Source organism: Periplaneta americana, chromosome 14 (assembly GCF_040183065.1).
Source record: "Periplaneta americana isolate PAMFEO1 chromosome 14, P.americana_PAMFEO1_priV1, whole genome shotgun sequence".
Classification (NCBI taxonomy): domain Eukaryota; kingdom Metazoa; phylum Arthropoda; class Insecta; order Blattodea; family Blattidae; genus Periplaneta; species Periplaneta americana.
The window spans coordinates 58,582,314-58,605,178 of NC_091130.1; the positions used below are offsets into that span (position 1 = coordinate 58,582,314).

Below are 22,865 nucleotides of genomic sequence, written 5' to 3' on the forward strand. Positions count from 1 at the left end.
TTAGGAATTGTAGCATTTATGGACTCTGTTGTCCTTAATTTGTTAACAGTTTCTCTACCCTGAATTGGAGCACCCGAATATTTCACTTCAAATTGCCTACATGACTCTGTTTTCACATATGCATCATACATAAAAACTCTCTGTTCAAGAGTGAATTTTGCGTTTTGCATTGTTAACAAATTTTATACACACGGTGAATATTTAAGCAACTGTGTCAAGAAACTGCACTGTACGTGTTAAATACTGCAGCATCTGGCTCACAACTAATAACTTGTCGACCTGGATCAGTGTTGCCAACACATAAATTGTATCCCCGTCAGTATAACACCTGGAAATCCGTCAGAATCCGTCAAAATTAAAAAAAAATAATAATAAGACCCAATATAAAGCAAATTTTAAGACAACTTACTTACAAATCCTGATTAAAATAATAATTCTTCAAAATCTAACTTGATTACGAGGAAATCTGAAACAGGAGATTCTTACGGATCAGGCAGGGCTGTTCAAATAAGAAGTAAAATCTCTAAAAAATTAAACAATTAAAAATGACAGAAGCTAAAAATGTCAAAAGATGATGTAAATCGTAATTTCCGCCAGAAAATCCGTCACCCGTCAAAGCCATTTTTTTCCCGTCCGCTACGTTGAAATTCCGTCACTTTTGACGGAATTTCCGTCCAGTTGGCAACACTGACCTGGATGTCCTTGACTGTCGAGCGTGACTCAACAACTGCGCACAAAGCGGCGTACATGCCGCTTTCCTGGCCTCACCCGTAGGCGAACGCTCTGTATATCAATCTGAAGAGACAATGACATAAAAAGAATTGTTATTTTAAAACTCGTGTATCACGATAAATATTATTGCTATCAAAATTGTGCTTAGAATAAAATTTATCGGAAATATTTTTAAAGAAACTTTTGTTATGTAAAATTTTTCATGAAAATCAGTAATAAGGGAGCTATTTCGATTTATTTAATTCAGGCTCCTTTATAACCCTCCTTTTAAATAACGTATTTTGAATGCTATATAGCCTAAAATCTAAGTTACAACGAACTTAATTTATATTAAAATTTCCATAGAAATCGGTTCAGCCATTATCGCGTGAAAAGATAACAAACATCCAGACAGACGTACTTACTTACTTACTGGCTTTTAAGGAACCCGGAGGTTCATTGCCGCCCTCACTTAAGCCCGTCACTGGTCCCTATCCTGAGCAAGATTAATCCATTCTCTATCATCATATTCCACCTCCCTCAAATCCATTTTAATATTATCCTCCCACATACGTCTCGGCCTCCCTAAAGGTCTCTTTCCCCTCCGGCCTCCCAACTAACACTCTACATGCATTTCTGGATTCGCCCATACGTGCTACATACCCTGCCCATCTCAAACGTCTGGATTTAATGTTCCTAATTATGTCAGGTGAAGAATACAATGCGTGCAGTTCTGTGTTGTGTAACTTTCTCCATTCTCCTGTAACTTCATCCCTCTTAGCCCCAAATATTTTCCTAAGCACCTTATTCTCAGACACCCTTAACCTATGTTCCTCTCTCAAAGTGAGAGTCCAAGTTTCACAACCATAAAGAACAACTGGTAATATAACTGTTCTATAAATTCTAACTTTCAGATTTTTTGACAGCAAACTGGATGATAAAAGCTCCTCAACCGAATAATAACAGACAGACGTACAATCAAAAATTTCAAAAATGTTATTTTTGGTCTCAGGATGGTTAATTTTACATGTTAATACTAATTATTTTTAGAATAGCGAAAATTACTGGAAGAATTTCGGTTACAGATTTATTATTAATATAGATATTATATTATATTATATTATATTATATTATATTATATTATATTATATTATATTATATTATATTATATTAATAGAGTTAAAATGAATTATTTATTGCAGGGCTTCCCTCATTGTTCTTAATCCATGCACCCTCCGGATTTTCCCCATTTGTCAGCCTGCAGTCATTTGAATAGCATGAGACGACGCCGTCTCGACGCAAGCGTCGATCCGATTGCTCTCTGCGCAGTGACTGACGAATATAAAATGTGTCCACGATAGCGTGTATCTGTTCCCTTTGCACGGATGGAAAAAGCACTTAGTCATCGAAATCGTAACGGTGGACACGTCTGCTCTCAATATTACACACAGAACATAATGACTGTGTCGTAACATCGTGTGGGGAACAGGTATCACATTCCCATGCTATTGACAGGTCATGGGTAAATGTGAATTAAATAAACTCACAGCCTACTTTAAGTCAAGCTATCGAGTCCTCTAACAACACTTTGCAACACAAGTATCCATGGCAATGTAGAAAGTAATTCATCATCATTCTCTTCACAGGACTTATTGCCCATTCAGTTCTAATTTAATCAACAGTACTAGTGGCGCAAATCCAAAATTTAAGGCACAGCACAAACATAAATCACAAATGTGTACCTTGATCAATGTCCTGCGGTGGTCAGATCTTCAGCCTGTAACGCAGGCAGTCCTAGTTCAAGTCCCGGTTAGGCCTGGGATCTTTCATTGAAAAATCCACAGTCACACTTGTGGCGCAGAAGGTCGCAGTTGGAGTTTTTCTCGAGTTGTTTTTTTTTTTTACAGAAATGCTCAAATTCTTCTAAAAACATTGCACAACGATAAAGTACGAGAGATAAGACGTCAACTAGTGTGGTGGGAAGTAAATATAATTTGTAATGGAAAATGTATACACAGAGAGAGCGAAAGAGAGAGGGAGGAGGGAGTGCAATGTTCAGTCATTTATTCTAATTTGTGTTCATACGAACGGAAATATTTAAATGTAAGCTAAACTTGATAAAATACTATGGAATTTGATAAGTAATGACAACAATGCTGGGTTCGAGTCCCGGTCGGGACAAGTTACCTGGTTGAGGTTTTTTCCGGGGTTTTCCCTCAACCCAATACGAGCAAATGCCGGGTAACTTTCGGTGCTGGACCCCGGACTCATTTCACCGGCATTATCACCTTCATTTCATTCAGACGCTAAATAACCTAGATGTTGATATAGCGTCGTAAAAAAAATAACCCAATAACAACAATGCTGTAAATCAGTGCACCTAGCGGTGACCATCGGAATCTTTTACTGCGTAATAGAGCAGCGATTGTTTCATAAAGTTGCAATATTGAAAGTCTCGAAGTAGCTACATTTTGTAAATACAGTGGCTGTTTCTGATTTGTAGTAAACAATACACCTCTAAAGGTACGAGCAAAGGTGTTTCATAAAAATCCAAATTGTAAGAGAAAAACATGCAACTCAGTGCTCTAGGGCATTACAAGAAGCCTGTGGGAAAGAAATCCTACCATACTGAACTATTACAAGTTGGGTGGAAGCGAGACATTTGTTTGCGATCAAGAGTTTACATCCAATGAGCTTAACATCGATCAGCGAGAGAGATATCAAGAAATGATGCTGCAGATGGAGTTCGCCGTCTTGCAAGGATTTGCCAACGTATTGCTGACATGGCAGGGGACTATATTTGAAGTATGTAATGCCAAAAGTAACAAAAATTAATTTAATGTGAAACAGTAACTATGTTGCCATTACTTTTCGAATGCCCTAGTATATGGTATCCTTTTGTGAATATTGTACCAGCTTTTTTATAGTTGTTAACAGAAGTAATAAATAAAAGTAGAAAGACGAAAAGAGAATAATTAATGAATTGATTGCTTAATAATACATAGATTGGATGGATAGATGGATGGACGGACGGACGACAGATAAGATAGCTAGAATAGATACGTTGAGCAGATAGTGAGTAAGAAAGTGGATTGGTTTAGATGAAGGGACGGACTGGAAGAACGGATTAGTTGTGGATGAACAGAGTTTGGGGAATTTGGAACTGACTGATGGACGGGGAAGTAGGGACAAAAAAGGAAAGGAAAGTGATATGAATGAGAGAGAAAAAAGATAATATTAAAAGGAAAGAGACAAAGAATGGAATAAATAGTGGATTTAAGAAGTTGACAGTGAAACCTTGGTTCCGAAGAGTTTGACGTAAATGCATTTGTGTTGAAATTACTTTTCAGGCAGTGAAAAATACATTGTTGTTTAGTCAACTGTCCAAAGATAGTCTGAACCTCACAAGTGATACCAAATAGGCACCACTTATGAGGCAACTATGTCAGGAGATGAAGTAGGGTGGCAGTTCCTTTCCCCTATGAAATACACCCAAAAGGTTTTATAAAATACGTTTTAGGTTGTCTCTTATTTCTAAGATTTATTTTAAATTATAACATACCATTTACAACTGAAAATGGCACATTTGAATTGGTTGTTCTTAAAATAGGCCTGTATTAGGTGTAGGCCAGGGATGTCAAAGCGCCTGCACTGCGTACTCTCAAGAACCAGCACAACATTTTCTTAAGAGCAATGATTGTACTTTATCTTGCTGAAAATTGAACCTTGTTGGATTTCTATTGCTTGTAGTATGAGCACGTTATACAGACGCTTTGACATCCCTGGTGTGGCTAACATTACTTATAGTTCCTAAGCAACAGCCACTCGCATTTGTTGTTATAGGCCTAATTAAGTGATTACTGTATAATTTCCAAACCGTTGGTCGTACTTCAAATCTGAAACCTTATTTAGAAAGTCTGAATTTGTTTTGCATAGCCTATTATTTTATAAACAAAATTTCTAGATCCATCTTCGATTAAAATATACGGCACCGAAATTCCGTTCAGTGAATCAGTAAATAATCTAGGTATTTATATGGATAAAAGTTTAAATTGGAACATTCAAGTTGCAGAAACCTGCAAAAAAGTATTGTCATTAATCCACTCGTTTAGGCGATTGAAGAATTTTCTACCCTTTTCCATGAAAACAATGTTAGTGCAAACACTCGTGATGCCCCACTTCGATTACTGTGATATTCTGCTTACTGACCTAAGCGTTACTTGGGCGCAGAGACTACAACGTGTTCATAATATGTGCGTCCGTTTCGTCTGCAATATTCCCCGGGCTGATAATGTAACACCATCCCTCGAAATGTTGTCCTGGCTCCGTCTAGAAGATCGTAGGAAAATCCACTGTCTTTCCCTTCTCTTTCACATATTGCATTTCTCCACTCTGTCTATCTTGCGTCTCGTTTTCAAAATTTATCGACCCATCATAACCAAGACACACGATCACAACACTCAATATTATCCATTCCCTCCCACCGAACATCCTCATATTCATCTTCTTTCACTGTGGCTGTTCCTCGACTTTGGAATTCCCTACCGAGTAATGTCAGGGACTGTCAGACATGAAACCAATTTAAGAATAGGCTAACGAAATATTTTTCTAACAATTCTTATTAACAATAATAGCTCTTTCAGGTTTCTCAATGTTTAATGGTTATATATATATATATATATATATATATATATATATATATATATATATCGCAGATAAATATCTAAATTATTTCATTATTATTATTATTATTATTATTATTATTATTATTATTATTATTATTATTTCTTACCAATGTTTATTATTTTCACACTAACATTGCTTATCCAACTTTCATTATTTGCTTTCATGTTGTTTTATACTCTAGATATTAATGTAATAACTATGTAAGCAATTGTATTCAATTAGAATTAGAGTCTGGATGGGCGGAAGAGAAGGCCTACTGGCCTTAGCTCTGCCAGATTAAATAAATAAATAATAATAATAATAATAATAATAATAATAATAATAATAATAATTATTATTATTATTATTATTATTATTATTATTATTATTATTAATCTTATAGAAGCTATGAGCTTTTATCGGGTCTTTGACTTACATATCCGCAATACTAAGTAATAAACAATGCTAATATTTTTTTTTAATTTCGTAAATATAAATAAATGTAGTATACTATCTTAAAGAGCTTTATTTTAAGACAATTTTACGTACAGGGTTCAATATCATAGGCCTATTAGTTTTTGAGTTATCCAAATTTTTAGCAATCCATTACTCGGTTCCGTCACCCGGATTTCTCTAGTGATTCTTTGATTTGGACGTGTTTACGTCAAGAAAAGGGAGAAAAAGAAAAGTGGTTAGTTGGTTGATTGGTTGATTGATTGATCTATTGACTGAATTGAATTGATAAAGCAATGAATTAATTAGGTAATTAATTAAAATTAAATAAAGATAAATTTAAAGAGAACTGAAATAGAGACTTTTTATTTATAAAAACGTACTACTGTATTAGTTTGACTGGATTCACCTCGTAGTGTTTCAGACGAAATATAACTATGAGCATGCAAAATCGAATCCCCTCTAATCTGAAGGGTCTGCGAATGTTGTGTGGCAATTAGCATCGACAGTAAACTGTTCACGTGTTCCATTGTTTCGTAGGCAGGCGGAGGACGCAGCTGTGATTGCAGAGTCCGCCACGACAACTAGGCCCCGGTATTACGATGTTCAGCTAGCGATTTTCTGTTTCACTTATAAAAACATGAAAACTGTTTTCATTTTCTAAGAACTTATTTTGCTTTTCAAAATTTTTGTTTAAGGAATTAAACAAATCGTATTTTCCAAATCGTGCTAATTCCATTTTTGCATTGCTGTGTAGAGATATAAAAAAGTGAGTTTGAAAGTAAAAAACATTCATTTCTACAGCCCGGGCAGTTTAAAAGTTCTAGGCCGGTAGGCTGCCTGAGTTCCTGTAGTCAGTCGTGAATAAGATTTGATTACATTGTACAGTGGTGTTACGCAATGGTGAGATATTCACTGCTTGGTATATTTATCTTGAAGTACAAGTGCAGAAAGGAGATTTTCGAGGCCTTCGTTCCAAAGCAGCTTCTATTTCGTAGAGTTCTTCTTCTGTAAGCACGTGCCATCTTCGTTTTCCTTTCCGGTCAGTTACAGAACCTTTTTTATTAAACTTATTTACTAACTTTAATATTGCTTTTCGTGTTGGAACTGGGCTGATAGGAAATTTACATCTAAATGCTTGTCTTGTACTGCTAGACGTTGGGTGCGAAGTTCCCGAGTTCAAACCCGGCCTAAGAAGATGGATTTTAAAGGACTATAACTGTTTAGCATAACTTTCTCTCAGTTCCGAGAAGTAGATTTACTGCAGGTAAAACGACCTTGTCTCTAATAGAGAGGGCTCCAGGTAAAATTTGTCGATAATTTCTCGACCACATTGACAGTTAACCTTCTCCAAATTTTTAACATTATGTACAGAGTTGTTTCAGATCTCTGATAACGAATTTGAACGACATAATGTGCGTCAGGAATCACACCGACAGCTGAATTGCGGCTAGAGGTGACAAACCAGTAGTGAGTGATTTCATAATCAAAGTGCACGGTGTATCACAGTAGCAGTGCCCAAGAAAATAGAGCCTTTTTGGGAGGGGTACATAACAACCCTTTCCGATGCCAAGTACAGTTACGTGAAAATCATAGGAGCCTGCAAAAAACGTGGTTTCGTTATTTCCAAGAAAGGCATCTTGTGTGTACCTAATGAAACTGGCAAAGCTCGGATGGGCTTAAAATTGTAAAAGAATTGAAAATAGGTTCTAACAAAAAATAATATTTTCTTGAAAAACATGTTCCAAAACATCAGAAATTCACTTCAGAATTTAATAATTTTAAATGCTTATACACCGTTACCACCACTACTACTGAAAGTACAAGAACAACAAATATCTAACTAGTTATGCATAAACTAAACAATTAACTGTGAAAAATAAGTTTTAGACATAAATTCAGTACACAAACAAGTCAAATAACATCAATTTTAACCTAGCCTTGTCATTAATGTCCATGATTAGCTTCACAATAAATTACTAACACTTTTTCCAATTTTCAACTTAAAAGCAATGCTGTCTGTTACTGAACACAAATTTGTATGCTGAAAATTAATGTTCCACATCCACTGAAGTAGCAGGAGCGTCTCAATTTTGACACTATTTGAACAGGAATGTTACACTGTAAAGCCGTGTTCTTCTCTGCAAGGATATCTGAAGCAGTACCCAGGTCCTTCAGTCCTACATTTTTCTGCAGAACTTGCTCCAGTTTATCCCATACTTTATTTCCAACAGAACCAGGAACACATTTCGAATATAAAATACAAATTTTCGAAATAAGAATGGCTGTTTTGAACTATTAGAGATAAAACATACTTAATAGGTCAAAATAGGCTTTGTCGTTAAAATAGGCATTTTTAGGTGCTATTAAAATACCAATTTTAGGCATAATTTTATATGAAACGTGTACTTGCAAGTTTTTATGAACTTATCTTTTAAGGATTAAAATAGGTTTTTACCTAAAATCCGAAGTCTCATCATCATCATCATCATCATCACCACCACCACCACCACCACCACCACCACCACCACCACCACCACCACCTTTGGTGGTCTAGCTCATCCATGTTAGCCGTTGAGTCCGAGGTTAGAGGGTTCAAACCCAGCCGAGGATCTTTATTATGACTTCCTAGGAAGGAGAGTAGAGCTGTTAGGTTCGTGTTGTAATTTACGGCATTTAAGAGAACCTTATGTCTAATAGAGGGTTCCAGGCAAAATTTGTTAGATATTTAACTTCTTCAGTTGGAAGCGTCGTTAAATACAAGCCTTTCATTACTATCTTCATTATTCTCATTTTCATCTTAGCCATATTGACCTTTCTAGGATAGTGGAAGCAGTTGAAATGAGATATTCAGACGAATAACAGGATACAGTTTAATAGATCACAAACGAAACGATTAGGCTATATTAGACGAGAATTAAACATGCCAAATATCATAGATACAATCAGAAAATATAGGAATAGATTACATGACTACATATCTAGGATGGATCCAACTCGCATTCCAATGTCAGTGGGAGAGAAACATTTAAAAGGTACGCAAAAACGCGTCCTTGAAAGGGAATTCAGGCTGAGGAAAACTGAATGTGTGAGCTCCAAGCCTGTTGGCCACTTGTCTCACTCCGAGCTTCGCCTTTCCACTGAAGGAATATCAGGAATTTTGAAGGAGAAAGCCGAAAATGGACGTAATCTAATAGTTATGAAAATACCACTTGATGGGAGGGGGAAAAGTATAATGGAACAGCAAGAGAAGTCGCAATCTGTATCAACTGCTTCACTATAAACCGCAAGGAAGAGGCCAAATCGAAAGCCTGAAGGAATATCAGGAATTTTGAAGGGGAAAGCCGAAAATGGACGTAACCTAATAGCTATAAAAATACCACTTGGGGGGAGGGGGAGAAGTATAATGGAACAGCAAGGGAAGTCGCATTCTGTATCAACTCCTTCACTATAAACCGCAAGGAAGAGGCCAAATCGAAAGCCTAAAAAACATTGGAAAGGCCAGTTTTAAATTGCTCTGGAGATGAAACAGGCTAAAAAGCCTAATTCGTACATGATGATGATTATTACCTTCGTTGAAAGAGCGAGTCTCACGTTCGTTCTGCTCTTCCTCTTTTGAGGATTTAGTAGGTTATTTTACGACGCTTTATCAACATCTTAGGTTATTTAGCGTCTGAATGAGATGGTGATAATGCCGGTGAAATGAGTTCGGAGTCCAGCACCGATAGTTACCCAGCATTTGCTCGAAATGGGTTGAGGGAAAACCCCGGAAAAACCTCAACCAGGTAACTTTCCCCGAACGGGAATCGAACCCGGGCCACTTGCTTTCGCTGCCAGACGCGCTGACCGTTACTACATAGGTGTGGACTCTTTTGAGGATTAAGAATCAACATTAGATAAAGGCAGGTTACTCAAGTGTAGGGACTCATTGACCATATGATAACCAAGGCGCAAGGCAACTGCTTAAGACGAAGTTGGAAAAATATAACGCGATGGAAGGTACCAGTCACGATGGGAAATAAATTTCCCCCGGTAACTGTCGAGAATCGAACTCGGGTCCGCTAAAATAGCGGACGACTTGAGTATGCTGATGAGGTTAAGTCAACATCAATTAAATTATGCTGTGGTTGTTGAGTAATTGTGAAAAGAATTTGACAGAAAGAAGTAAATTACTCGGAAGAAACTTGCCTCTCAGCAACTTTTAAACCAAAAGCTATTTTTTATACGTAGATTGTCGGAAATCGAACTCCGTGTCTTGGAGAGAGAGGTCGTCATATAAATAACAAATCCACGGTTGAGATTAATTTGAAGGCCTTTAAATTTCATTTCTAAACTTACGTAACTGAATCGACGTCGTGAAATTGCCTCTACAGAGTCCTTCGGAGCGTAATGCCTGTGATCGTGAAGCACACAGTAGAGTACACGTGTGACCGCCTGATCAATAAACCCAGTCCATGTCGAATGGAGGGAGGAGGTTAAGAGGCACTGCAAGGGTGCGGGGTAGGGGACACAATCCAGGAAAACGTCCAGAGAAAAAGATGATGAGGAACAGGATGGTAAAGAAGTAGAGGGTGCTTGTTTACAGCGCACGCGCAGAAGCAATATTGCTAATTCGTACGAGAGGCATGGAGGGACCGGTCACACCGTGGAATTGGTGAAGGTTAGGAACGGAAGTTTTGGTGATGGTGGTGGTGGTAGTGGTTGGGACAGCATTTATTGCGAGTAGTAGCAGTAGCGTACAACCTTAGCTGCTAGAAGCCTCGCCTGCTCAGTGTAGTGATCTTCTACTGTATGTGTCTATTCATAGCAACCGGCTGGATACGGGGGGAAGTAACGTGCAGAAGCTGAGGTGACGGCGTTCGACGTCGGCGTCGGCGTCGCCTGTTCACTCAAACTCCTCGGCTCTTGTCGGTTCTTCCCCAGTGTCGCTGAAGACGTCTGGAGAAGAAGCCTGGAACTCCACTAATGGTTTTATCCTATTAAGGTAAGGCATGTTAATTACTTATTTGGATCTAATTCATTTCCATGCCTATTTTACTTACTATGTTTTTATAAGACATAAGACAATTTCTCGAATTATAAATAAGATAACGTTTTAATTTAGGCGAAATAATCAGCACACCTCTAACACGAATAGAAGATAGAACGAATGTATAAACCTTGTTTTGTCGAGGTGACAATAAAACGCAAATAATGTAAACAAAACATAGTACATTGTACCTAACTCTGTCTTGACGCGCAACGGAGTACCAAGATATTTATAATATTACAGGGTTAGCATTTAGTGTGACACAAAATAACACTTTTCTTGGGATTGAGGTTATGTCATCTCATTAATTCCCCCCTCTCCCCGACTACCACTGTATCTATGTATTATGTTGACTTGTATTCTTTCACTTGCAAATAGACTATAATAACATTATTTCTGTTATATGATTGCTAAGTAGAAAAACTTAATAATTTGTATTTTAGTTTTTACTCTTTGCAAATTATTTGCTTATTAAGTTAAACTGTATTTAATGGAAACTTAGGGAGGCGTGGTGACACCATACATACCTCTCAATGCTGGCACAAGATGGGTCAACCATTATTGCTTGCAATTATTAAGGAAAACGCGCCTGGGGAAATATTTTGTTCTTTTAGAATGTATTGATTATAGTTACGCGCCTGTTTCTGCCCTAAGGAGATACGACGTCTTGTTGCACCATTTGACATTCTGTTTTTTGCTAGAAAACGGAGCATTCTTTGTACAGTGTTCTACGTAATTTCTATTATAAAAGTTAACACAGCATTACGAATATTAGAAAGTTCTAATTTTCATTGTAAATCTGATTAAAAGCAAATATTGCAAAACATTTTTAATACACCTATAGTCGGTTGCTGTGCTCGAAATACAAATTTAAAAGTTCCGGTTTAAAGGCAAAATTACTCTATATAGCTAGAACAATCCTGCAAACTCATTTAGATGCAGTATGTATCTACCGACTTCTGAATCACGTATTTTTTTCCTCCCTTTTCCATTTAATGGATAATATACTTCTCATATTCCACCATTCGTAGGAGGTATGTATTATTAAATAGAACGTTAGTGTCACTAATTATTTTTAAGACAGCCAATGCTAAAAGTATACATTTTAGCGGTATATGATTGTATCAAAATTCTACTAAGACTATGTGGAAACTTTCAAACAACTTTAAACTCTTCATACAGCATTCTTTCTCCTTCACCATTCAATGAATCTGTATGTTGTCATATTGCTACCGTGATTTTGTGGATATTAATTCTAAAGTTATTATATCTACTGCTAAGTTTTCATTTTTGTCAAGTTCATTTTCTTCTCCTCTGAAGCAATGTTCATTTGTAAATTTCATATTAGTAACAAACAACTTTCAGTTATTCAAAGAGTTGTCGAGCTATGCATTGCTTACTTTTAACAATGGCTGTCTGAAGTTACTGTTTGATACACTTGTTAAAATGACTTTATTTCGATTGTAGGCGTAGTTGGTATAGCGCTGGGTTTCTATGCTCGAGGTTGCGGGTTCGATCCCGGCCGAGGTCGATGGCATTTAAGTGTGTTTAAATGCTACAGACTCATGTCAGTAGATTTACTGGCATATAAAAGAATTTCTGCGGGACAAAATTCCGACACACCGGCGACGCTGATATAACCTCTGCAGTTGCGAGCGTTGCTATATAAACCATAATTTTTTATTATTGTAGGTTGGCTACACTGGCCTAGAGGGCTTGTTCCGCAAACATCTCTAATCACGTTATAAACTGACACTTTTAACACTGCGTTCATTTCTCGTATCAGGAATTACTACTCTGGTCTCAGCCGGATGTATGAGAGGTTTCTTAAAATGATTTAGTCCAGAATTTGGAGTCGCTAAGTGAATACATGTTTACTAATAGTGAATTGAGATAAGCAGTACATCGCAATTAAGTTGGAGGCATTGATTCTGTATTTTCCTGCTGCTGTATTTATTAAACTTGGGCATTCGGGGAATGGTTGCGATATAATGCGAATAGAATTGAATGCACTCGCCAAAATAAATTCCATCCGGTGTGTTGTCATTACGAAATGTGGATACTAGAGCTTTTAGTTTTATTAAAAAAGTAGCTATAAGTATACAAACTGTGTATATTTCCATGTAAAAGTGCCGGTATGAATTTCAGAAACAAAAAGTATTTGTTAATATGATAGGCCTAGTACCATTTCGAGTGCAGATTCATTGTAAATTATTGCTGTTATTTTCTATTTTTCTATTTTTTTTTTTGTATTTTATATATATTTTTTTCATGTTTATTCATTCATATTTTTCATTGTTGCTTAGGTTAAGTTATTGTCCAAACATACAGACGAGAAATACTAAAGGGGGCCGCTTAGTAGGCGAGAAGCAATACCAACAGAACATAAGCGTTCAGACATGTTTAAATTCTTGAATCCATTCATTCATAGTGATCTGCCCAAGAGTAGGTCTTCCACTGCAAACTCAGCATTCTCCAGTCTTTATTTTCTGCCTTCCTCTTTGTCTCCTCATATGATCCATATGTCTTAATGTCGCCTATCATCTGATATCTTCTTCTGCTCCGAACCCTTCTCCCGTTCACCATTCCTTCCAGTGCATCCTTCAGAAGGCAGTTTCTTCTCAACCAAAATTCTTGAAACTGAATTAAAAAAGTATGTTTTATCCCACAAAATCCGTTGCTGAGAAGTTGCTAGATTACTGCTGATGTTTTCATCTTCAGTATTTTGGCAATAACTTCCGTTTGATAGATTATCCCTTTCTCTTGTCTTTGTGCCAGGATACTATTATAGAACAGCTTATCTTTATTTGGTTAATAACAATGACGCTGACTGTCACTTATTTTGTGTCTGTATTTATTTTACTGTTTATGTCTTTACTTCTCCCCCCCCTTTGTATCATTGTTTAATATGTTAGAATAATTTTTATTATTTTCAATCTCCATTTGTATGTTCAGTTGTTTTTTTACATCGTATTCGTTCTGTCACACGTTAGGTATTTTATGCTCGACCATGCCGAAATGTAGTAATTATACACCTGGTAGCAGTCCTTTAATGCATGTCATTAAAGTACACCTATTTATTAAAGTACAGGTGTTCAGCCAATGACAACTCTGCTTACAGGTGTTCAACCAATGACAAGTCAGCTTTGTACCGTTATAAAACCGCAAGTATCGATTATTCTCGGATATGCAATCGAAAGAGAATTAGCGAAAAGTCACGGAGGCTGGAAATCCAATACTGTCGCAGAAGGTTATGTTCTGTTACTATAATAATTAGCGTTAATTGTAAATAATATTCAAATAAATTCAATTTGTCATCTCGTTTTTCAATGTCGAATTCAGTAATCAAGGTTATATCAAGTTTAACGGGATTACATCAAGGTCAATGACATTATTGTTCCTCGGAAAAAATCAATACTTTCGCGTCTGCGCACATCTCACAATTCACGACCTAGAACAAGGTCACTTCCGATCTTGTCAGATACAAATAAAATGTATACATCTGAATAATTTCAAGTTAGAAATATGGTCGAGCATAAAAAGTCTTATGAAACTCGCCTATAATGGTAATTAAGAGGCTCGTATGAAAATTATGAAACTCGCTTGCGCTCGTTTCATAAACATCCATACTCGCTTCTTAATTACTATCATTATAGGCTCGTTGCATAATGTACTAATATTAGATTAATTTGCCTGATGTATAACTTTTCTTGAAGTTTTATTGCATTTCTGGTGTGTGGAAGAGATGGTCTTAACTCCACCAGAGTAAATAAATAAATGAATGAATGAATAAATGAATAAATGAATAAATAAATAAATAAATAAATATAGATTATTTTTTTTCAAATGTTATTATGATTGTATGCAATAAGAGTAATATTTTGTCTCTAAGCGGTCAATAAATCGCAACCCTTAATATATCAGGAGTCGTTTTCGACTTCCAGAACAGGACGTTAGAGTTCACTCTTAGCTTGTCCGGTGAAAGAACATAATGAAAACGAACACAACATATGTTGCAGCTTGTATAATAGCTACAGTGGAATGCCGTTAAGCTTACTAATGTTTCAGTTAGAGTCGGTGGTATGTCGGGTGTCATAATAAGAAACAGAAGTTCGTGGCGGTAGCAGGTGAGAAAATTATGCTAAGTGGGTTAGGAAAAGTGAAACAAGCTTACTGGGTTCCAGACATTGAAAGGGATCATCTCCAGTGGGCCAAGCTTTACTGTTACTAAGTTGGTATAAGTTACTCTTTCTCTCTCACACACACTCACTCCTCACTCACTCTCACACTCACTTTATTTTGTCGTTATTTTCGTTTTAAAGATGTAAGTTGTGTGTGCCTACATAGGCTATTATGTAGCTAATTATTTTATTTCTGTTTGTAGTCACGACAAATGACTGTCAAATAAAATATACGGTAGAAACTCAGAAACGAAATGTGAACATTTATCGTAATTGAAGAGCAAAGTTTGTAAGTTTTGTGTCGGACGTTCTTATTCTGTAATCTATCACCGAACGTAAGTGCGAGTTTTTAACATTTTTGTTCAGAATTTTATATTTAAATTTTCAGTTTCTAGTGATTTCTCGTGAAGTAAAATAGGTATATAAGTTAGAAGCATAGGTGGAGATAGAACGATTTCCTTGGATAGGGGGCCACACTAAGCTAATCCATAAATAGCCTACTTATTCTTATCAAGAGCATATGAATGCGCTACACGCACAAGAAAGAAAAATACATGCGTGTAACTTACACACACAATGAAAAAGTAAACATTCATTGTCGTTGTTTAGTCTACTGTTCGAAGACAGGTTTGAACCTCATAATTGATACCAATAAAGCATCATTCATGAGGCAACTAATTCAGGAGATAATGGGATAGGCGGTCAGTTCCTTTTCCCTTCCATTGTATACATCGCTGGCTAGTAATATATTACACTAATCAGACTTCAAAACATTCGTTATGTCCTCTGAAACCTCTATCTTGTTTAACTAAGTACAGCAAAATGGCAATTAAATCAAATAAGTATTTTGATTTTTGTTAACAAAATCCTAAGATCGTTCTGTGAACTAGAGAGCTTTGCCATTACTGATTCTGTTGGAATGCCTATATTTAGAAACATAACGCTTACGTAAACATTGATTTGTATAGGCTATTAATTTGAAGATAAACCTTTTCATTCATTCATTCATTCATTCATTCATTCATTCATTCATTCATTCATTCATTCATTCATTCACTGCAAACCAGCTTTCTCCAATCATTTCTGTTTTCTGCCTTCCTCTTCGTCTCCTCATATGATCCATATATCTTAAGGTACAGTGTATCATCTGTATCTTCTTCTGCCCCGAACTCTTCTCCCGTTCACAATTTTTTCCAGTGCATCCTTAAGTAGGCAGTTTATTCTCGCCAGTGACCCAACCTATTCCTTTTCCTCTTTCTAATCATTTTCAGCATCATTCTTTTTTCAACCACTCTTTCCAACACTGCTTCATTTCTTATCCTGTCTGTCCACTTCACACGTTCCTTTCTTCTCCATATCCACATTTGCAATACTCCTATTCGCTTCTCTTCACTTTATCGTATATAAACCTATTTAAATCTCTCAGAATCGAGAGGGGCAGAAGCAAAGAGGTATAAGTGTACTTACGTTATTTGTGAGAGAATGTGGTTTAAAGTAGGCCTACTTAAGATTTCGTAAATTCCGTGAAATTTTTTACTTTTATTTTAGTGTTTGATGTGGTTAAAATATATATCCCTTTGCCACTAAAATTTTAAATGTTTTAGCTTCCCTGGATGCACTTAACTCATGTTTTTAGAAATGTCACTTGTACCCCTTTGCTTCTGACCCCCTCAATTAGGGGTAGTTACCCAAAGAGCGCGCAGTCCTACAAGAGTACGCAGCTTTAATTTTCTATGTTGGCTGCATTGTAACGAGCTGAAGTGGAACTTGTAAGAAGGTATCTTCATAAGCGATGTTCTGATATAGAAGTCACTTTTTATTGCTGAGGATTATATTAGTTATTGGTAAGTTGCAATTTTTTATACTAATCTTGTAATTTTGTGTATTTTGAAATTAGTTTCTTTCTCAGGAAATAATTTTGAAATAGGTTTTACAATGTGCACATGGAAAACGTTCTTCCATAACCTGTAATTTCGCACAAAGAGGGAAATCAGTTATTGTATGCTACTTCCATCTATTCTAATTTTTTGTCAGTACAACCAGGCCTCAAAGAGGGCGCACAGCTGGATCCCTCAAGAGTGCGCGCGTACTCTTGGAGGACACTAACATTTCTAGCATTGTCGGATAAAATAAAGCAGTTTAAACTCTTCTAGAGATGTTAGTGTTTCTTGTTGATGTTTATGAAGGTTAATTTTTATATAAAATTTTCTACTAAGTAGGTATACTTTAGTATATTTACAATTTTGTAGAATATACACCGTGTGATTCTTCATTTTAGGAAACGTCGTGTAGGGAAAGTTGCATCAGCTGAGAGAGGAAAGATAGTTTCAATTGTGTGTTGTCTGTCTCCAACTGGCATCTACATTCCTCCAGCTATTATTTTTCCGAGGAAGAGACTCAATCCTGAATTGTACAGAGATGCTCCTGAAGGCATCTTGCACCTAATTTCGGATTCTGCATTAATGAACACGGAGCTTTTCGTGGAATGGCTGCAACATTTCACACAATTTGTAAAGTCAACCAAGGTTGGTCCAGCTCTTCTAATCCTGGATAACCACACTTCGCATTGCAGCTTGGAAGCAATATTATACTGCAGAGAACACTTCATCACACTTCTTACTCTGCCCCAAATGCGAGCCACATGATCCAGCCCCTTGATAACAGCTTCTTTGTGCCCCTTAAATCTGCCTATTCTACAGAACGTGATAAATTTATGGTTCGCAATCCAGGACGTGTGATAACGATAACTCACAAGGAAGTGGCTTCTCCGTTCTGTAGAGCATATGAAAGGGTAGCTACTCTGGAAAAGGCGAAGAATTCATTCCGTGCCACAGGAATCTTCCCTTTTAACCCAGAAATATTCACGGAGGATGATTTCCTATCGTCTGCCGTGTCATCTAGACCAGAACCAAATCAAGAAACTGAAGAGAGGAAGCCTCAACAGAAAGTCCAGTTAAATCCTGATGTAGAGGAATCTCAACAAGTCCGTCAAGATACATTTCAAACAAATTTTATCTCTCGTCCTGACGGTAAAAATAATCTGAATGGACAAGTTTGCTCGCCTTCGTCTACCTTCAGCAAACCTCCAATCAAAAAGGAAGAGGACGGGGAAGAAATCAGAAATAATGACTTCATTTCCATACAAGAATGCTCTGGAGACATTAGGGAGGAAACAAACCTAAGGAACTGATCAGAAGTCCATTTGGTCAAAGGAGAAAAAGCGACTGAGGATTGACCCAGAAACTCCCACAACATCCAAAGCAAATTGCAATATTTTATGTCCAGGTTGTGGTAAAAAATATCAGGAACCGTTGACAGAAGACTGGGTGCAATGTGAAAACTGCAAAGAATGGTGGCACGAAGCCTGTTCGTGCTATGAGGAAACTGGTGTATTTATTTGTGACATATGTTAGCGCGTACTCTTGAAGGACTGTATGCGCACTCTTAGATGCTTGTTCCTACAAGAGTGCGCAATGCCCAGATTTTGATTGAAGGGCCAATACTCGTATATAATTTCTTGTGTAACTGATTTGTGTTTTATGTTTAAATAAACAATGTTCAATAACTTCAATGACATAAAAAGTTTTTACTTTATCACTCAACTTTAATGCTGACAAGCAAATTAATTTATGTGCGTACTCTTAGAGTCCTTTCCCCTATGATTTCTTAATACCTAATGTTACAGAGAAGCAGTAGCCTATCATTTTGACTCTTATGTCCCCCCCACCTACGGTTAGAAGTTACAATACCGGATATTGAAACAGATGAGACTCATCGTATGGACATCAGAGGACAATCACAAAACAACGAACACCGGTCAAATGTCCATACCGGGAATCGAACGTTGGACCATACCAGCCATCGCGGCGGACTTTGTGCCTGTATGTTTTGTTATTTAGTCAACTGTCCGAACACAGCTTTGAACCTCACAAGTGCCACCAATAAGATAACACTCATGAGGCAACTAAGCCAGGAGTTAATGGGGTAGGGTGGCCAGTTCCTTTCCCCTCCATTGCAGGCATCGCTGACTAGCTACATATTACACTAATCAGACTTCAAATGTATACAAACAATTGTTCTTTTTCTGACACATCCATTGGCGCCAACTTTTTAAAAACATTGGGTGGGCTCAGACATTTGATCATAATTTCCCAAAAGAAGCTCATAAATCCTCCCTTTAATGATATTATTTTTCGTAATATTGATGTGACTACGGATAGTACAGACCTATACAATCTAGCCTACTGTAGAATGCTAAAAATAACAAAATGGAGATCTAAGAACGATTTTGTGATGTAAGTAGTTAGTATAAGGTCCAGGGGCTATGTTCCATTTACTTGTAGGTAACATTCTTTTGGATTTTATGTGAATACCAATTTGTCCCTTCATACTAGTAACTATATACAAAAAAATCTCCGCATTATCTTGTGCGTAGCTGTTCTGCATAATTATCTATTTTTAGTAATTAAATAGAACGTTACAATTATATAAACATTTTAATTTGGGTACTTGAATTCTTTCTAACTATAAATTGATAATACGAAAGTGGACTCACTATTACGTAGCACGTAGTGATGCAAATGTGTTTCTCCCTATAAATTCGTCGCCAACATTTTCTAAATCTAATTTTTCAGCACTATCCTTATGTGGTACCTGACTATCGGTAGGAGAGATGAATAAAGTGCACACCAACAATGCATCCTTCTTATTGAAATTTTACATATTGTAATTTACTGATTTCAATAAGCAACAATCACATAACATGTTTTTGTTTAGTCAACTGTCCGAAGACAGGTTTGTATCTCATAAATGCCATCAGTAAGGCATCACTCATGAGGTAACTAAGCCAGGAAAGAATAGAAAAGGAAATAATGATGATCATGATGATGATGATAATAATTACGAGCAAATGCTGGGTAACTTTCGGTACTGGACCCCGGACTCATTTCACCGGCATTATCACCTTCATGTCATTCAGACGCTAAATAACCTAGATGTTGATGTCGTAAAATAACCCAATAAAATAACCCAATAAAATAAAATAATAATAATAATAATAATAATAATAACAATAAATGAATAAGACGACAAATTATATTGGTGGTCGCAGAAGAAATTCATAAAACGTTAATTCATATACATACATAATACTAATGGGAATTATATTTAAACTGCATGTTATGATTTCATAATAACTAAAAATAGAGTCTGAAGTCGTCTGGGAGTAGTGTTTGTATAATATTTGAGTACAGTGTTTTGATATGCATGAATGGTGTTCAGCTATGAACTGCAAACACTCAACTGTTTTGATAATGAACGCGTCCGCTTAGTCAGCAATCGTGATGGTAATTAGAATGCGTTCATTTAAAGAGTTAACGGTTGCGTTTAGACTACAATAGTGGAAGAATTAAAAAACCGGAAAGTGATTATAATGTAAGTTAGGGGCGCAGGCTTCCTATCAGCTGATCCTGGTGCTGGCAGTTGTAAGTACACACTGTGAACTGTTGAAAGTAGTTCGTTATAACAGCAGTATTTGTCAATATTTACGTTGTGTTGTTCGAATCCTACTTGTTTAAAAGAAAAATACGTAGTTAGCCTATGTGTTGCGCGTCTGAGGAAAGGTCATTTACATTTCAGTTCTGAGCTGCTTTACTCAAGTCAATTCAATCGGGAATAAAATTATATAGATAAAAAAATTAAATATCACAGTGCAGTATAAATAACTAAGCAAATAAATAACTGATAGGTCTACATCTACCTAAATAGCAAGTAAACATCCTGAAATTAGTGGTAAAAGTACTCTTGTGAATGTGTAAATATTTAAGTAATTAGGTAAATATAGGCCTACACATATGAAAAGTAGTACGAATAAATAAACAAATATAAATCAATTGTAAACAAATAAGTATATCAATAAATAATAATATAAACAAAAAAAATTCATACATACAATTAGTTACGTCAAGAAACAAGTAACAAGGCCTAACATATCATGAAAAAAGCGATAACTAAATAAACAAAGTTTACTTAAATCAGTTGTAAATGAATATTTGCATAGACAATTAGACTAAGTAAAGAAACAAGTGACTATACATACATAGAAAAGCTGTAACTGAGTCAATAAGCAAATATATACTTCAATCAATATACAAGATGAACCGTAAATAATGTGATTAATTTCAGGGAGTTATTCTTTGACATATTTAAAAAAAAAGTTTAATACAGTTTTGCTCATTTTTTCTTCCTTTTCAGTTGTTTTATATGAAGAGTACAGGGGAAAAACCCTGATGTCACGTTTTACTATTTTTACAGGAGAGCGAGTTAAAGTTTCAAGACCAATTAGGCATATATTCCATTGTCTTTGGGTTATCATTCTTCACATTTCTTTGAACTAATGAGGTTGTTATTATGTACAGTTAAACTACACAAATCTACACTAACTAAGCTATAATAATAATAATAATAATAATAATAATAATAATAATAATAATAATAATAAAAGCCATAAATCCCCAGTGGGGCAAGGTCTCCTACTTGGGCAAGGGTGGCTCGAGTTTTGGCAATCAGAAGAGCCGATCTGATGGTCTATATTTGCATTCCTAGTTTTTTTTGTCCACAATTTCACTAGCACTGGTTGTTGCTGCCACTCAAAGTTGGTTGACTGTGTCCCTCCACCGTGAGCTATTTACATGACATCTATAACAGAAAATGGATAATTTTGGACTTACCATGTTTTTTCCTGTACTCTTTATATGAAACATTTCATAGCGTGTTTTGGGAAAGCCATTGATTTAATTCCCAATATGTTTAGTGTCAATTTAAGAAAGCAGTGTTCTGTATTCCTCCAGACGTGAAAGTCCCTTCCATCCCCTCCCCCCAGGAAATGGGCAAACGTACACTGTACAGAGAAACCGCAAATGCCGTAGAATCGTTCCATTTTAAGTTAAGTTCTTTCTTTTATCATAACCATCCCAACATATTTCTCTTCATTGCTATCCTATTGGAATTTCAAATCTTAACATAAATAAAAATCTGAAGCAGTTATCAGCATGTAGCCTACCAATAAGAGGGATCCGTAAAGTTTATGGAAAGTTACAAGCGAATTACAGAATAAGACGAGCAGACTTTTTTAAGAAGTCATCTTATGGAAATAGATGCTGTAAACTTAACAATCTGTAGGCTAATAAATGGCATCAATATGAACAAAAAGTATTCGCTAAATCATTTCAACTAATAGGCCTATTGACAAAGTACGTTGACTTGTCATTTTAACCACACGTACGTAATTTCGTAGTCCTAAGTCTGGTGAAGTGGTAGGAGAAATTATATGTGACAAAGCAATTATCAAACTTTGGCGCACTAACACTATCTCGAGCTGAGAATTGTGGTGCATGTAACACTATCTCAAGCCGGGAATAGTGGCACATCTAATACTATCTCGACGCACCTAGTAGGTCTACTATGTAGTGTACTAGTAGAGCCCGAGTGCAAACTCATGGCACCTGCGCGAAAGACGAATTGGCATCCACTTACATGCACTCGCTCAATAGCAGGGTTGCCAGATAAATGAAACGCAATCGTCGTACCAACTTATGAAGAATATCGTACTTTAGCATAAAATTATCGTACATTCATCATTTTACTATTTTATAGTAGTACATATTTATTTAACCTGGTAGAGATAAGGCCCTCAGACCTTCTCTTCCCCTCTACCAGGGGATTACAACTACAATATTAAGAATATAATTACAATTATAATTACAATTAATATTAAATTTACAAATACAATAAAAATCAAAGTACTAAAAGATTAACTGATTAATATA

General features: G+C 36.2%; 1 protein-coding gene across 3 annotated transcripts in view; it reads left to right on the forward strand.

Annotated features, from left to right (window-relative positions):
* Nucleotides 1–10,334: 10,334 nt before the first annotated feature.
* Nucleotides 10,335–22,865, forward strand: part of LOC138713342 (BTB/POZ domain-containing protein 2-like) — a 332,232-nt gene continuing 319,701 nt past the window's right edge. For 2 of the 3 annotated variants that reach the window (XM_069845364.1, XM_069845371.1), the window contains exons 1-2: nucleotides 10,335–10,489; nucleotides 10,637–10,813. The gene's annotated coding sequence lies outside the window, so the exon portion shown is untranslated. The other variant, XM_069845365.1, reaches the window with a different exon arrangement.